At 38.4% G+C, this 6,000-nt stretch overlaps 1 long non-coding RNA gene across 2 annotated transcripts in view; it reads right to left on the bottom strand.

Moving 5' to 3' along the window:
• Positions 1-383: 383 nt before the first annotated feature.
• The window catches only part of LOC146504931 (uncharacterized), a 56,263-nt gene continuing 50,646 nt past the window's right edge, over positions 384-6,000 (bottom strand). The window contains exons 2-5 of one of the 2 annotated variants that reach the window (XR_014877604.1): positions 1,704-2,163; positions 1,322-1,386; positions 886-1,027; positions 384-786 (exon numbers count right to left, since the gene is read on the bottom strand). This is a non-coding gene — a long non-coding RNA (uncharacterized LOC146504931). Of the gene's footprint in view, positions 787-885; positions 1,028-1,321; positions 1,387-1,703; positions 2,414-6,000 lie in introns of those variants that run through there. The other variant, XR_014877603.1, reaches the window with a different exon arrangement.

Below are 6,000 nucleotides of genomic sequence, written 5' to 3'. Positions count from 1 at the left end.
AAAGTTATACTGACACAATCTACCCTGATGAGTGCGTGTGTGTTTCTATTCATTCTAGTAGATTATATAGTGGAGCAGTTGTTGGATATTATAACCCTGCAACTGTTACATTTGTTAGAGCAAATTCACTGAAACACTAAAACTCTGAAGAGTGAAGACTTGGAAACAAATACAGCCTCAAGATGCTGCTAATAACAGTAAAAACAAGGACCTTTGCTCAAAACAGGAATGCAATCGCAGTAAAAACTGTTCTTTTCCTCCTCATCTTTCTCCTTGTTGTTCTCCTCCATTTTCTTCAGTTGGAATTTACTAATTTAGTGCTGCCGCCTCAAATCCTTTTAAGTATATGTAAATACATTATGTTATTAAATTAAATAAGACCCTTAAAGTTTGCAAAGCATTTATTAAAACATTCAGGAATAACAAACCACCACAAAAAAATTAACTAATTAACTGATTTTTTTTTCAACTTATTTAATTTTCATCTTTAACTAATTACTTACAGATAAACAACAGATTAAAAAAAGAAATACATTAGATAATTAACTAAAAATGCTGGGAAAATAATAAAGAGCATTACTCCTCTGGCATCAGAATATCTATTATGGTGCCCTTTTCATAATTCAGCTGGATCACTGAAGGGAGGATTTCTGGGCTGTCTGGGAACACTTTTAGCCACACGTCAGATGACACAATGTGTGGAATGTCATTGGAGTCCAGGACCTCTTGGTCTTGTCCAATGGTTCTGTAACCTCTTGGCTTAATTGCATGGATCCCACTTCCAGGCTGTAGATAATAAAAGAAGAAGAAAAGAAAAAGAACTTCGTGGCCAGTTTAAGACCAGTACTAAGAGTATCAAGAAACTGCATAAAGTAATTTACCAACCTTAACCACAGTAAATGGTGATGTATGAAGAGCAAAGCCATATGACTGCGAGTTGTTGCCTCTTAAGTGACTGATCTCTACCGGAGATCCAATACAGACTGGGGTGAGCACAGCCTCGTGCCACCTTCACCTCTGACTCATCCTGTAAAATTAAAACATTCTTTAAGCTCTCTCTCTATCTATCTCTCTCTGTCTCTATCTATCTATCTATCTCTGTCTCTATCTATCTCTCTCTGTCTCTATCTATCTATCTCTGTCTCTATCTATCTATCTCTGTCTCTATCTCGCTCTCTCCCTCTATCTCTTTCTCTCTCTATCTATCTATCTATCTATCTATCTATCTATCTATCTATCTATCTATCTATCTATCTATCTATCTATCTATCTGTCTCCATCTCTCTCTCTCCTCCTCTCTATCTGTATATATATTCCTTACCTCTTTGAGATTGATGATCTGCAAAGGGACTGCTGGATTCTGCTCCTTTTTTTCAAGGGTTCCATCTAAATTAAAGGACATTTATTTTAAAAATGGACATAAATCTGTGTATTGCAGAAGGTAACCGTATCCTATTTTAACTTGTACATAGTTCAGATTTGGCTCTACAAGCTGTAAAACTCAAAAGAACCATCCTCTTTCTTTTGTCATTCTCTGATTTTCATTTATTTGATTTTTGTTTTGCAAGTGCACTAAAATAAACATATTGTTTGGTGCTTTAGCTTTAACTAACAGTAAAAATAAACAGTAAACAGTAAAAATGAAACAAAACCTTAAGCTACATCTTAATGTGTTAGTAGCAAATTAATGTGGGAAAACTTACAGCTGTGACCCATCCCTTCACTGTCACGTGCATCATCTGTGATTGGCTGACGTTGGTCAGTGGGATCAAGGTGGTGGGTGGCCCCAGAAGCAGCATTGCCTCGTCCTCCAGCTGCTGACTGACCTGGATGGGCACACTGACGTACACTGCCGTGTCCTTACTTGAAAGCATTGATCGTGTGCTTCCAAATTTGCCCATTTTGAAATTTCTAATGGTATAGGTTTTACCCTCTTTAATTTGGGAGGCCAAGTTTTCGAATATCACAAATCTGAAAACATTTGTCTCATCACATACTGCCGCACTTATATTATTGTGGACAGCTTTGGGCCTTGCACTTCCATCACAGAAATGCCAGCCAGTGACTTTAGGGGTTTCTTTCAGACAAATCACTTTGACCGTTAGGGGTGGCAGCCTCGTGTACGGCTCACCGGTACTGCGATGATGCTTTGATGAAGCCATTCTGAAATTATACACACACACACACACACACAGTTTTATGAGACACCATAATGTCCATTTAATCAAATATGACAAACACAAAAACACGTTTGTTTTATATATTGATGTTTTTTATATATTGATGTTTCATATATTTCCCTTGAGCCTGTGAATTAAAAATAATCTTGATGTTTGTGTAGGCCCTCGGTCATCTTACGCATGTTAGTGTTAAAAACTTGAAAAAAGGTGAGGTTTTGATAAGTTAAAGAAGTCCAATCTACGGTGGCCCTGAGAGGCCAAAAGCGCTGCAAAAAGAAAAACACTTGCAAAAACAAAAAGCGCTGCAAAAAGAAAAACACTTGCAAAAACAAAAAGCGCTGCAAAAAGAAAAACACTTGCAAAAACAAAAAGCGCTGCAAAAAGAAAAACACTTGCAAAAAGAAAAACACTTGCAAAAACAAAAAGCGCTGCAAAAAGAAAAACACTTGCAAAAACAAAAAGCGCTGCAAAAAGAAAAACACTTGCAAAAAGAAAAGCGCTGCAAAAAGAAAAACACTTGCAAAAGCACACACAACACAACGGAAATAGGAAAAAACACAACGGAAATGTTTCTGGGGAGACAATAACCGGACGGACCAGTTGACCAAAACATGCTAACAAGTGCACTGGGACTGGGAGACACTTCAACGAAGTGGAAACAGAGCGGCCAAAGAGTAAACTTCCAAAAGTAAGTTCTGAATATTATGTCACTTATTTATGTGCAAATGTTTAATAACGAGGAACATTAAAACATTACTGTTGGCCACATGCCGGCAAAGTTATGTGACATTAGCGATGTTTGTACTTTCAGCGTTTACTTTGTTTTAAAGTCTTTACTTTATACGCCGTTAGATAGTCGACCTTAATCTTACAGAGAATGTGATAATTTTGTGGATAATTAAAGTCAGTCATATATCCACAAACACAACAGGCTGAAAGTCAGTGATGCTGCTCGGTTTGCAGTCCTGAATATCACGGCACAAGCAGGATTCACTGCACTGTTAATGTTAATTATGTCATATTGCTGCCTCTGTTCGGTGGTGTTGAGCCAAACGGACTTTAACGTGTGTTTGAACGAGCTGACGGTTCACTCATTGTAGCGACTTCCACAGTCGCTAGAGCCCGGGGATGGAGCCCGCCTATTTGCCTGACGCGCTGTCAACTTTAGCAATAATGCGAGAGGTGGAATTGTTTGCTTGTTTATTAAAGTGTTTACAGAGTAATGTCATCTCAAGATTTGGACTCTTACAACGTCACAGGCTCTAATGTAACAAGACGAAACATGTTGTGCAGCGGTCAACAAAAACTACGGCTACCCAGCCCTCCTCTCTGTCAAAATCAAAACCAGTGAATGACAGACTGACAACGCCCTCTTAATGTCGCCGCTAGCACCCACGTGACTCCATTACACATCACCATAGCAACCAAACAAATGAAAACCCAGTGATCATCAAAAAATTCAATACATTTGATTATGGTTCCTACACTCATTAAGCTGAAAGAAAGATGCTTTAATCACAGCAGTCACACATGTGTCCACTGTACCAGCTGGGAACTCTTCTTGTTCAGCACTCGTAATAACACTAAATCCTCCTGTTTGTAGCAGTGTGTACACCTGAGACTGTCACCTGTCTGTCTGTCCTGCACTCTGTCTCTGTTTCTTTCTCTCTGATTGTGGAATAAAAGTATGAACATGTGTTTATAAGTTACACTTGTGTTTGAATCCTGCAGCTTATCACACATTTGATTTCCATGTGTGACGACTGCAAGTGTCCAGAGTGAGGACAGACTGAGGGACCCACTGCTGCACATCATCTGTGAGGCTTTGCACCCCCAATGATCCACCAGGAGAAACTCAGCAGTGTGTGAGGAAGAGGAGGAGGAAGAGCCAGCAGCAGCTGACAGATGGAGAGAATAGACAGACTGTTCCCTGTTTGTGAAGGACTGCTAGGAAAGTTTAACATAACTAACTGTCTGTCCTGAATCAGTCTTATTAGGTAATGTTCAAATAATGTTATCATCCAGTGTTTTCAGTGTGGGAGAAAGTACTCAGGGCCTTCAAGTTACACACTATGAAAGGCAGCAACAAGTTTAATATTCAGAAACCTAAAGTATGTATCAGCAGCTGAATGGAGCTAAAAATAATTGTTTGTTTCAGTTCTATGAAGCTTTGAGTATTTTGGATCAGTAGCACTGCTGTGTTTGTTGCATCATATCGCTGTAATTGTTTATATGCTTTATATATTCTGAGGTAAGTTGATCTATAGTGTTACATCATATTCTATAAGGATGTTATGTGTTTGTAGACTTTCTGCCCAGTTTGACCCATTTAGCAGAAGTCAGCCTTTTTAAGGCTCTGATATCTATTCTGTATGACTTAAAGCAGTTATGACATGGTCTGATTTTCTCACCCAATAAAGGAATATTCAATATATCAGTCTACTCTTCATTCTATCAGAAACAGTTATCACAGCTCGTACATTTGCTTCTTCCACACATATATGTAAGCATTGAGCCAAATTTAGTAATAATGCCAACATATTAAAAGAACAATATTCGTCTCTTATATATAATACATCTATATATACACTGTCACAGATACTTGAGTGTCTTTAAGGGAAGATTTAAGGTGATAGGAAATATAAATAAATGCAACTTGAATCTTTACTGAAGCTCAGTGTTTGACACAGAGTTCACTCACATGTGCTGTACCAGTGTACCTGCACATGTGATGTGACAATAGAAGTGATTTGATTTGAGAGTTCAAACTCACTGCTGTAATAACTGATAATGATTAATATAATAACTATAATATTGGCCATCTCATATTTACACTGACTTTAGTCTCATGAACAACATTAGCTAATTGTTATTTACTAGCTAATCTTATATGACTGTTCAGTACAGATATGAAGCCCAACAATCATGTTTTACAGTCCTGTGGTCTCAGCCTCAGATACTTATTAAATCACACAAAGCTCGCGTAGAAACAAACAAACGAACAAAATATGTTCTCCTTCATTTCTGTCAACCACACGTTTCCCGCTATCATGGTTGCTAGGCAACCTGGGCAGCGCGACGGAGGCTAGACCGTCCCATTTCAGACCCTGAATTGGGAAACAGTCCCTGAATTGCTGTATCCCAATTCAGGGTCTGCAGCCTTAAAGTACGCAGCCTCAACGGTCCTCAAGGGCCGCGTACTCAAAGACCGCTAAGGCCGGAAGTGTGAGGCTTGTGAAATGGGACGGTCTAGCCTCCGTCGCGCTGCCCAGGTTGCCTAGCAACCATGATAGCGGGAAACGTGTGGTTGACAGAAATGAAGGAGAACATATTTTGTTCGTTTGTTTGTTTCTACACGAGCTTTGTGTGATTTAATAAGTATCTGAGGCTGAGACCACAGGACTGTAAAACATGATTGTTGGGCTTCATATCTGTACTGAACAGTCATATAAGATTAGCTAGTAAATAACAATTAGCTAATGTTGTTCATGAGACTAAAGTCAGTGTAAATATGAGATGGCCAATATTATAGTTATTATATTAATCATTATCAGTTATTACAGCAGTGAGTTTGAACTCTCAAATCAAATCACTTCTATTGTCACATCACATGTGCAGGTACACTGGTACAGCACATGTGAGTGAACTCTGTGTCAAACACTGAGCTTCAGTAAAGATTCAAGTTGCATTTATTTATATTTCCTATCACCTTAAATCTTCCCTTAAAGACACTCAAGTATCTGTGACAGTGTATATATAGATGTATTATATATAAGAGACGAATATTGTTCTTTTAATATGTTGGCATTATTACTAAATT

Source organism: Neolamprologus multifasciatus, chromosome 13 (assembly GCF_963576455.1).
Source record: "Neolamprologus multifasciatus chromosome 13, fNeoMul1.2, whole genome shotgun sequence".
NCBI classification, from domain to species: Eukaryota; Metazoa; Chordata; class Actinopteri; order Cichliformes; family Cichlidae; genus Neolamprologus; species Neolamprologus multifasciatus.
This window is presented reverse-complemented; position numbering and strand designations above follow the sequence as displayed.